The sequence below is a fragment of the Pseudochaenichthys georgianus genome, chromosome 9 (assembly GCF_902827115.2).
Source record: "Pseudochaenichthys georgianus chromosome 9, fPseGeo1.2, whole genome shotgun sequence".
In the NCBI taxonomy this organism is placed as follows: Eukaryota; Metazoa; Chordata; class Actinopteri; order Perciformes; family Channichthyidae; genus Pseudochaenichthys; species Pseudochaenichthys georgianus.
Genome location: NC_047511.1, coordinates 35,260,639 through 35,273,039, shown reverse-complemented (window position 1 = coordinate 35,273,039; position 12,401 = coordinate 35,260,639). Strand labels below are relative to the sequence as shown.

Sequence of the window (12,401 nt, the reverse complement as noted above, 5' to 3'; positions counted from 1 at the left end):
CAGTTCATTATTTTAAGGCAGCAGTGGCTGTCAGTGTTCATAAAAAGCAGTAATGTTACCCATATTAGAAAGATTTACTCAATCTGCAGAGACAGACAGTAAGCACCATGCTAACCTCTGCCAACCCACACTGCATCTCTCCTCCATGCAACCCATGAGTACTAAAAGAGGCTGTGAAGGGAGATGCATGCATGTGTGATTTGCAGCTGTTTGAGACATGTGATGCTGCTCTCTGCCAGTACAGTGCATCACAGCATTGCTTCACATTCGCTTTTCATTCAGTGGACTAAGGTCCTTTTTATATTATGCTTTTAAGGATGGACCGAAAGGTTAGTTTTGTGGAGGGATGATAAAGTCAGTGATTTAGTTTATGGTTTTTACACTGACTTAAACTTCTTAAAATCTACAAATCTATTGGATCTGATAAAAATAGAAAAATAAATTGAATTACATTTCTTGTTTGAGTTAAGAACCAAAATGTGGCACTGTTTTAAGAATACATTTGTAAGAAAACAAACTGCAATGGAAATGTGCATGTGCTGGGGGCTACAGATACTGAGTTATTTCGTCCTCTGGGTTGACATTTAGTGGGACCCCCAGACTTGAAAACAGTGTTCCCTTTCATAAAACTAGACAACTATTTTAATCGACTTAACCGAGGACAATAAGACTTGTTTTTCTGAGCGCTGCTCAACCCAAACTGTGTTCTCAAATGTTCTTTCTGGTAAACGACCTGTTATTGTATGGCTTCTTTGATGGGGGTCGGGAACAAGAGACACTAGTTTTGCCTGACGGTGTGAGAAAGTCGGCAAGAGACCTTTTCAGTAAAGGAGGTGTTGAATTCAGCCACTGCGGCTCTGTTTAACACTGCATTTGAATAATCCTCTGTTGCAAAAAGAGAAGAACAGATTTATGAACATAGTGTGAACTTCAACTACTGTATGACTCAATCAGACATTTTAAAACATGGAAATGATAATACATAAACATGTATAGAAAGATAAACAATTATTTGACATGTCTTTAAATTAATCAAGACGGGTTTAAACACGTGGTTTTGCACCGGAAGTAGCTTATGACGTATGAAACAGTCGCCAAGTGCAACAGCCACCTCACGTTGTGTGGATAAATTGGAGGACTATATCACTTATTTATAATACAATTGTGCAACTCAGCTATAAGTGTTACATTCTTATTACAGTGGTATTGTGCTTTAAATTGTGCACATTAAATAATAATAATATATATATATATATTTTTATATATATATATTTTCAGGCATATCTGAGATCGGCCAAATAATCTTTTGTCTGATAAAATGGAAACCATTCAAAGTGAGCGTTAGGGTTATCCTTAAAACTGCTGATCCAATTTGCACTTTTTTTGTTCCAAAAATATATGTTGTCTATAATATGCTATAATAATATGCTGCTAACAAATGTCCTCTCAGCAACCTTGATATTAAATCCGTTTAGGGTTCAAGATCAAATACAAATAATGCACATAAATGGCACTATTAAAATGCCCCATACTTATGGATGCAACATTATCTGTGCTTTTTACTAATTCTTAGAAGAATAAGCCTATAACGCCAGGATCCGCGCAGTGAAGTGGGTCTGCAGGATTACAGAGTTGCAGCCCATCTCTTTCAAATTCATAAACCCGCATAGTTTTAAGATAATGACCCAAAGTCCTCATTATCAGTACAATTGGCGAGACATTACGCATTCAAGACCGTTACTACTCCAAGTTTAGGAGCGCCGCGTCGGCTGGGGCTGGGAAACGTCGCCTCTTTCTTTGGGGATGCAGATGAGTCTGGTGCACTTGACGTCTTTTCATGACCCCTGTCGCCCCCCATCCCCCCTCCCAGCCCCTCCAGGCCCTCACTGCGCTGTCTGTCACATTGGGCCTGGGCATGGCATTGCCACTTGCCCCACCGAGCGTGGGAATGGGATCGTCCAGTCGTTCACATCTCCTGCACTGCGGTTAACGGAATCAATTAAGCAGGCCCGACCCCCCCCCCCCCATATTTCCCCAATCCCCTCACTCACTCCCTCCCTCCCTCCCTCCTCTCCTCTCCTCCCTCTTCTGCCACCTCCCTCCTTTTCCTACCCCAACTCCCCCACCTCTCTCTCTCCCTCTCTCTCAATTTGTGTCAGTTCTGTATACGTCCTAATTATTACTGTTTGGGATGCCAGCGCCGTTTCCTGGCCCGGGCTCGATCATGCTGCATGGCAGCGAGTCGCACGTGGATTTCCACAGAAACCCTAAATGTCACTCTTTCATCCTCATGACATACCTTAAGATTAACATGCGAATTTAATAACTTTTAAAATATAAACTGTATTAACAGAAGTGTGTGTCTCTCTCTCTCTCTGTGTGTGTGTGTGTGTGTGTGTGTGTGTGTGTGTGTGTGTGTGTGTGTGTGTGTGTGTGTGTGTGTGTGTGTGTGTGTGTGTGTGTGTGTGTGTGTGTGTGTGTGTGTGTGTGTGTGTGTGTGTGTGTGTGTGTGTGTGTGTGTGTGTGTGTGTTTACGAAAATATTGTATAGCCTACATATGCCACCTGAAAGTTATTAATCAATAGGAACAAACAAACAAATAAGCAAAGTGGACAAACAAAAATGCCCCTTAATGGTGAACATTTATAAATGCATATGTACATGGGGGGGGGGGGAGAAGCAAAAATAAAACTAATATCAAAATAAAGTTATGAATAGCATCTACATCTCTTTTCCATTATATGTCATGAGTCCTCCACAAGTCCTCGATGAGTTTGGAAGTAGTTTTTACTTTCGGTTATCTAGCTTTATGACGAGCAGAACACTCATACAGCTAGATAACCAAAGATAACAACCTACTTCCCAATCTTCAGCAATAATCCACATGTAGGTTTCCTCTTCTGGTCCCCGTGTTTCCATCTCTCCGAGATCAAATATATTATGTAAAAGTCATCAGTGTTGCTTTTTCAAGTGACATTGTGCATTATATTCCTTATATTCCCTTTTTGCCATTGAAGACCATACTGCACAGCCCGAACTGTTATACACCCGGCGTAAAAGGGCAGCAATTCTTCGGAAAAAATGATATATAATCCCAATGTTAATGTCATATTCACTTGACATTACCACATATTACTGAGTTGAAGTAGGCCTTGAAAATCGCTGATAAAGTGCAGTCATCCTTGCACAGGGGGCCCTAATTTGCAATGCAAATAGCTCCAATTCCACAAAAGGCTCTTTCGCCTCTATTAAATCGTTGTGGCAGTAGCAATAGATATCCTGTGAGGCCGGCGGAGAAGAAACACGGTAGTGAAGGGGGAAATCCGGTTTCCTGTGAAAAGTGCAATAACGGCACAAGGAATTACGACGCAAATGTTTCGGATTATGAAGACAGGAGCTTGTTTTTTGGCCAAAGAGTGTCATGTTGTCCGTTCACATCCAGCGTGTATTTAAGGAGAGATAAAGCCGATGACTGAGCCAAAGGGTCCGTTCTGCTGCACGGCCGGGCGGTGTGGAAAGAGTGGGGGAATAAGGGCCATCCCCACACGATAGGGGGTGGCCAAAATATGGACCAACCCCGGTGAGGTCAAAGGCCTCGGACCACGACAATGTAACTGCGATGATGTCATGAAAAAAAAATCGCAAATGCACCCTCCTATCAATGCATGCACAATATCCATCCATTACACTGAACGCGCTGGAATAAGTCCGCCTTGCATCGAGCAGTCTGCACACCTTCTCTCACACAGGGATGAAAATGGATGGCAGGGCAACCGTATGTTTTTTTTTACACAGAATGAGAGCGATTCAACTGCTTTAAAGGGAAGCTGTAATCAGATTTATATAAACAATACAAATGAAACAACTCTATGAAGACAGCATCCTGGAGCTGCATGGGCTTCTTTTTTCTATCCAATGCAGGCTGCATTTTCTCATCGCAATAACACGCTACTCGCTCGCTCATTGCGCTCTTTCTAGTCTAACAGTCATCACTGTGGTTAAATGGCTCTCACGTTCTCGATTTCGCGTCGATTCCTTACAAACCCTGTGTTTTTTCATCGTCGCATCCGAACGGTAGACTACAATGCTGTTCAGGTAGGCTGGCGATGTCGCTTCACAGCTAAATGAAGCCCAAGAGCTTTACCGTGTACGCGTGTCAAGCCGCTCACTTTTCCACAGAAGTATAAGAAGTGAACGAATGCTTCGCACTAATTGATTAATATATAGGCTATTTGTAAGTGGGTCAACAATAACTAGCAGTGAAACATACGATGCACCATGCGCAGGATTACATGAAACTGCAGGTCAGTTTAAGGTACATTGTGCACAACTTTGATTATGGATGTCCATATATCAATTAATATTCAGCAAAAAGTTAGCCTCTGACAGTAATCAACTTAATGCATGTGTGTGTGGGAGAGGTAGGGCTTGTGCGAGAGTGCATATGTGCGCGTGTGACGGAGAAGTATCAGGTGGTGACAAATTAACACCGGTTTATTTGTCAATGGCATCATCCTCTTTGTTTGTGTCCCATTCACTTTTGAAATCTCGCTTTCAAGTTTACTCTCGATTCGTCGGTGGGAGGGGCAAGCGGAGGTGTTTTAATGAGCAAATATGAGTCACAGGGCCTGGCATTTCAATAAGGAACTACTTACTATAAACAGCACTTAGTCTCTCAAATGTCCAGCCAAAGCTATTGCAATCATATTTCTATGTTTCAGTCATTCCTTTCTAAATAAACTATCCACCTGCCACACACAAGAATGTATAAACTGTAATTCATACTACCCCAAATCCTCGTATCCATGCGTATTTCATCACTTCATTTCTTGTGTGCCAATTTTCACATGTTCACAATCATTTTGTGCTCCTGATCTGGATCTGATGAATATGAGACTGTAAGGCCAACCTGATATCATTAAGATCAACATTATAAAGCTCCCCTCATTAGGGTAAAGGAGGCTTCAAAATAGGCCTCCCACACAGAGGCCATGATTTAATCACATCACACCATTTTTTAAACGCACAACCTGCTGATCCACTTGAAGTTTTAATAAGCTGTATATCCGTGAGGGTTAATTAATTGCCGAGATGCCAAAATAATACCATAAGTGCATTATTCTGTTCGCATTGTAACCTATATTATTCAAACAAACAAGGTATTAGTGCGCAATATATCATGGATAAACAATACAATACACACTTTGTTACATATCTTGTGTGGCAATTTTGCTGACCTTTTTTCATATAAGCCCAACCTATTGCTATTACCTGTCAAATCTCTTGTTAAAATGTAAAACATCTTGCTAAGCAATTTGTATGTGGTTTGCTGGAGTGTTTCTGCGCGTAAATGAGTCACACTTTGCTCCCGAAATCATATTACTAACACTTTATCAAGTCCCTCTAGCCACAGACAGTGTCTTGCTGTCATATCTAATAATAATGATAATTTCAGGCAATACCACTTTTAACAAGATGTTCCTTTTTAAAGTTAAAGGAACATATTGCACATTCTGGATACTGTCGAATAAAGTCTAAAGTGACTTTTATTTCAGAATGAACGAGAACTGTCCATAAAGTACACCATATCCAACTATATTGATATACATTTATTTCACACACCTGATGTTACCGGTCAGTTTACATTTGCTGCTAAAATGCGCAAAAAGTCTAATCAGTGTGTGCTGATTCCAAACTGAGAAAACATTCACAGTCACAAACTTCACAATTAATTCCAAACAAGTGCACTTTCCCTACGACTCAACAGTCCTGATAAACTATTGATACAACAACTACACCTACTTTTTCTAATCGACAGCATTTATTTAACTTTTACGCACATTGGAAACCTTTGCGCACACAATTACCTCTACGCAGTCTATTAACACCGGCAGAAAGTTGCACTTACTTCCTAGGAGAGTCAGTTCACTGCAATCGTCCAGAAAGCGTCCCAAGCAGGAGACGTACACCAGTGTTCAGTTGGGTCCGTGTGTACCGTGATGTGGTATATGGTCCCCTCAAGTATCCCAGCCGTATTATGTGGTTGGGAGGGGGGGGCATCACTTTAAAATTGCCGCTAACACTCAGTAGCCTGCATTAGACGTGCTTCGGCTGCTCTGTGCAAAGCATGCACATATCCCAAGCACATGATAGAAGAAGAGGAGGAGGAGGAGGAGGAGGAGGAGGAGGAGGAGGAGGAGGAGGAGGAGGAGGAGGAGGAGGAGGAGGAGGAGGAGGGAGGTATGGGGAGAGGGAGCGAGATGAGGGAGAGAGACAACTTTCCCATAACGTCTACAAGCGCCAAATAGAAAAGTGCATGCACAGTTAAGCTCTCAGAGTGTGCAAGTTTTTCCCCCTGTTGGTGGTGGGGTGGGATGAGGAGGGAGGAGGGGATGAGGAGGAGGAGGAGGAGGAGGAGGAGGAGGGGGGGGTGTAAAGTCCATCCTTCTGTGTGAGGAGAGGACGTGCTCTGAAATTCAAACAAGTTCCCTCGGTTCTTTTGTTGCACGCACGAACTGAGGCAGCATTGTTCGCGGTTTGGCGTGGACCTCTCCGTCCCTTCCCCTGACCAGGTTACGGAGTGAGCCTCGCAGTTGGGTGGTAATGAATTTGCTGCAGGCACTTCGCTAACACGCTTTGACAAACGGAACGCATTTACCAGTTTTCAGACAGAGGAGAAATGATTTGCTACATGCAATTCCCAAACTATGTCTAGAATGAGGTCTATAATAAAAAGAAAAGGGAAAAAACAAAAGGCTTTAAACTTCATTCAGAATGTTTTGATTGGATCTGTGTGTACAGGCCCTGGACTTGTGAATTGAACCTTGCTCCCATGAGCCTAATAAGAAGTAATCGTATAAGACTCCCACACGGGCGCGTGCCCCCTCCCAAAGTGGACACATACACATTGACACACACACAGCCCTTGAGAGAGAAGGGAAAATAAAGATAAGAAAGATCTTTCACATAGAAAAAGTTTGAATGAGGTGACCTACTTATCAGTAGCCTATCAGTAGCCTGTGTCTTCAGCTAATTCTCTTGGTGATGACATGCTTTCTTCTGTTTTTGTGAATATTAGCTACTAATGCTCAACTTTTCTGCAAAACGAGTTGGACCACTTTTGATATAACTTCCCTCTATCCTTGGTGAAAACGCAGCAGACTACACCTGCTCTGATTTGTTCAGATATTAGAAACATCTTCTCTTTTTTTTTTTTTTTCATTTTCTTTATGTGTCATTGCAAAAATAATTTCAAGAAATCATCATGTGACTTAAAATACAGAAACTGGGAACGTAAATATGTTATTACCCCCTCCCTCTTTTCCTAATTGCAGGCGTATCCATTAGATTCAACCGGATTCACGTTTTAGTTTAACAGCGAGGCACGTTCTATGACGTAGACAAGCATATCAGCTACGTGCAGCCATATTTAAATACATCAAGGCAATTAGCGCATCAAAATATGCAAATCCCGTTTGCTACATAGTCCGCCCGGCCGCAGTCGGAGTAATCCCCCCCCCAAGACAGTTCTTGGGTGTTTGATTGCCGATTTGAAAGCCAACCTAGTCTTGTTTGTTTTTCCAAAAGGCTTCGATAACGTGAACGGGACAGAAGGCAGGCATGAAGAGGAGAACCGTGGCTCCTGCGTGGAAAACCGCCCATGCATAATGAGACGACTCGCTCCTCCATTCTCCTCCGTTGGCTCTGGTGTGCGTATTATTTTTTAATATTGATGCATATTCAGTGGGTATATTTGCATTTTATACTTGTCGCTCAGTGTTTATTTTACATGTTTGTGCTTTTGGATCGATGTAAATTCTGTTGTAGCGATGAAATGTATTAGCCTACCTAAAATCTCAGATGTAACACTCTAATTGTCAGGTAATGTGATGTTGGTTGCAGTGACACGATACCGGCAGCGTTGAGGTCTTAATAGTTACAATTGTCTTTAATGTGCTATGATGTGAATCGGCAAAAGCATTTGAATACTGATTTACAGCATGCATGAACAAAGAGCTCTATGGTGGGCACACAATGGAGGAGATTCAGAGGCAATGCTGAAGAGGTGATACTTTAATTCTCATAACATGAGAACTGGCTGTGCAAAAACTTATAACCAAAAAGTCCCTTGCCCAGTTTGGAGCAAAATCCGTGACGCAGCGCTGACATTTAGGCTACAATTTCTCAGGCTGTCTTCTCGGTCTCCGTGCACGCGCACAGTGGTACCAGGGACGAGCGTGCCCATGCAGGTGCAGATTGCGTTTACAGAAAAATATCTATTCCCACATTATATAAAATACAATACATATATTCAAGCACTTCTACTTGGATTATATTGTAGAATCACTTACAATTCATCTTTGTGATGTCCATACAGAAAGCAAATCCTAAATAAAAACATTATAACTTACCTCAAATTATCAAAATCCAACGGTGCAGCTGCTGGAACTGAGTGCGATGTTTCTATCAAGTTGGTGGGACGTTTTCCAGAAGGGCAAACTTTCTGGTTTCAGCCAAAGCTCGTACATTCCCTATAGGCTACTCCCCTCGTCATTGAACCTTGCTCTAAACTGCTCGTGGCTCAACACCAGTGGTCAGGCTGGCTCACGTAAAGATATTCAGAGCCAGGAGTCCATCACCTATAGGTCCCTCACTCTGAAAACTCATATTTTCTTATTACTTGTTGTAGAATATTACGTTACTGGTATAAACTTAAATAGTCCTCTCATCATCCTCTGTTGTATCACCCACATTTCATCCCCATCTAAAGGATACACACATTCGTTTACTTGCACATATGGAAAAAACCGCTCATTAAGTGTTAAGAGTGTGTATTGTTTCATGATTTGGCTATTGATACAATCAAACTAGAATGCTTCCAATATAATATATTGTTTAATGACAGCTCGATGCGAGTACGGTTTTAGAAAAGATGGTGGTAGTAGATGATTTGACAAAACTAATGTAACCTCTTACTATCGATTGATGCATGTTATGTTCTCACACAAAAACGTTTGTTAACATCCCCTTTTTCTGCAAAAGGTGAACCTTCAACATTAGCAGGGTAAACGTTATTATTATTTTATTTGTCTCTCCTATATTTCTGTTGCCTGAAGGACCAGCTTCTGTAATGGGAGTTAGCGAGGAAAGCAGCCCGCTGTGCTGCTCAGTGATCCTCATTTAAATCATGTATAGCAGACACACAATCTATGGAAACCGTGTATTCTCTAGGTTCTTCATGATTAATCGACTTGGTTGCAATATTACGCCGTTTTGTGACAATACATCCACAAGGGCCGCGTGCTCGATTCAAAGAAATAAAACAGCCTTGCAGATTCCAAACAGGGACAAACAAAATAAGACCGATTTTTGTATTTCCATCCCGTATGGTAATGTGAGCAAATAATATGGCTCAACGTGTGATTTAAAATGAGGAAAACTCAATAAGCTTGTGGGGTAATATTCTCAGAAATGTCCAGTGAAGAAGCAAATCCCATATTAAAATACATATTTTTCCTAGAATTTGTGGCTAGACACCAGCTCACAATGCAGATGGGAACAGGAACAGGCGAGCCTTTTCTGGCAAACAGTACTTTGACATTGATGTAATGAAACCCTTACAAGTTAAAGAAGCAGCCAGAATACTTTTTCAATATCATACCTGTAGTTACCGACGCAACGTGTCTACGCACCATAGACCATGCACCGATTCAATTTTTTTGTCTCCTTTTTTAAACGTTGCATCTCATTAATTGGGAACAATAATGCACTATCGTTTTTATAGACCACTGCATTTCAATGTGAAAGTCTACATTCCTTATTATTATTATTATTATTATTATTATTATTTATTATTTATTATCACTACTCAGTATTTTCTTTCACAGTATACCCTTCTTATCAAAATCGAATGTTGAAAAAAATAATGTGTATATTTAAATATTCTGAGTGGAATATTTATATATGTCATGAAACAGTTAGAGGAGAGTACAAAGGATTATTTATGTATGGTGGATCTACATGAATAGATTTAGAGACTGAGGATGAGGAGGGAGGAGGTTCTGGAGGTTCGGTTAGACGACTAAATGGTGACATCTAGTGGTGGATGTAGGGAGTGTTAATGAGGAAAACGTGGCCGGCCTGCACGGTCACTGAAATACCCAACATACACCTGCTGGCCACACCCAAATGAGTGCGTGAAACTATCCATAATCATAGCATAAGAGCACCTTCAATAAAGTGCTGTTTTTGTGGAAATGTTTAATTGCTACAGCTCAGTCAAATGTGCTACACATTACAGTTCCTGCACGTGACTGGGACATAATTCCTTATGGTTCATGTAGTCTTTAAACATTATTAGGTGAATAGGTGAATTAAATATGTTTTAATTATTTAGATTGAATATTTAATGTGCTCGTTATTTCATATTCTCTGAGCATCGCCTACTTTTCCCCGATGTTCTCCGCATCTGAGGTGTTTCGCCAGAGATTGGTCAGATGCTGTTTGCCGGTTAAAACGGGGACGTGTCTGAACTTTTTAGAAATTGTGAGAACTGCTGTCACAATCGATTATTTCTGACAGATAATAAATTATAATGTGACTCCATCGGCTGTATCAGTCTTCTTCACCACAGGCTACTGAATTTAACCCTTCAAATAATTGAGAAGCTTAATAGAGGAGGGACTTCATGCAGTGCGGCCTAATGAAAACCTGCAAACACGCAAAACATTAACCTGGAAGACCCATAAAGGAATCATAATAGGCTACTGCAGGAATATTGACAAGATAAAAATACTATAGGCTACCATAAAAGACCATACAACTCAATGTTTAATAGCATATACACGGATCCCTATCGGAATACTGCAGTGCATATTACAGCACATTAAATGTACCGTTACTGTAATATCATCAACTATTGAGGAACGTAAATCATTGAGCGTTTATTAACATTATATTGTTTTGACTGCAGCCTGCTGTTGAATGTTAAAGGCTTTAATTAAAATGATTGTTTCGTTATCTCTCGTTATTTCGTGCACAAGTGTAATGATAGAGACGCGTCTGTGTGTGTTTCGTTACAATCATTTCGAGGTAAGTAAATAGATTAAATTGGGTTGAATCCACTCCTTTGATGCAACGTTATCACTTCTATTTTTCTTCAATTTTCGCGTCTTTAAAAAAGAAGAATCGACGTCCAGAGGCTCTACCCGGACTCTGATCATACCCTTTAGGGCCTTTAATACATTCGGTCTTTCTTTCAGAAAATGTAATTGCATTTAATTCAATTGTAAGCTTCGCTAATAGACAAAAACAAATCGAGAGTTTATTTGGATGTTTTGAAAGATAACATGTCTTGACTGTGTTGCTTTTAGTCTACAATAAACATTTGAAATGAATCATTGATGATGAAACAAGGTTTGAATGTTTTATCATCCTACAGCTTTGGCTCCATTAACACACTTTTCGTTTAAAATGATTCAATATAATGAACCGGATTTATTCAGATAAACAAACCGGCCTGTAACGAACTCGACAATTATTTGAAAGACAAACGTATCCTCAAGCTTGGTTGGTCTTCGGAGGAGTCAGCATGCAGGATAATTATTTCAATTGGTCTTTAAAACATTTACCATCTACGACTCAAACAAAAAAGCCCCTTAACATCATTAATAGTTACAATATAGAAGAGAAACTTCGTAAAACAAAAGAGTAAGAACAGCTCGCTATCGAATGTCTGTTTGTTTGCTTGTTTTTATCTTCATCACTTGAATGAAAAAAAATTAAACATTTGATGATTGCCATTATTATTAATATGCAGTTCTTTACAGTTCCACTACAGTTTGTTTGCATTAAAAAGTGCCACACTGTGAAAATTATGTTTGTATTCGATATTTTCTATTTCTCGTCTTTTTTAATTCTGGAACTCAAGGTTGTCCTGTAGCAGGCCTTGACCATTTGAATGTGTGTGTTCAGGGATTTCTTCTTCTTTTTTTACATCTCTTTAAAATGGTAAGAGCAGCATACTTTGTTTCCATTGTTTATGAACATGTTTTCCCCTGTGAATGTATGTTGTCTGAGGAATAATGTAACACTGAGAAATATAATGCTACTGAATGTTAAGTGAGATAAACCTTGGCTTTAAATGTCAAATACATGTCTTCAGTATGAATACTTATGTCAAAATGTCATTACTTTTAAATGTAAATGGGAAGAAGCAAATGTACAAAATATGCTGTTGTCATTATTTCAATATCATAAAATGTCTCCTATTGTAAGGCTGCCATGTGTCAACATGCAGACAGAAGTTTTTTTTATGTTTTTGGTTTATACAGTTTCCATTAGTCGGAGATGCATGCAGAAACAAGTCACACACAATGAATTCACACCAAGTCACATCAGGA

General features: G+C 40.2%; 1 long non-coding RNA gene across 1 annotated transcript in view; it reads right to left on the bottom strand.

Moving 5' to 3' along the window:
- LOC117452873 (uncharacterized) overlaps positions 1 to 6,137 on the bottom strand; it is a 36,624-nt gene extending 30,487 nt beyond the window's left edge. The window contains exon 1 of the long non-coding RNA XR_004552802.2: positions 5,909 to 6,137. This is a non-coding gene — a long non-coding RNA (uncharacterized lncRNA). The remainder of the gene's footprint in view (positions 1 to 5,908) is intronic.
- Positions 6,138 to 12,401: the final 6,264 nt, after the last annotated feature.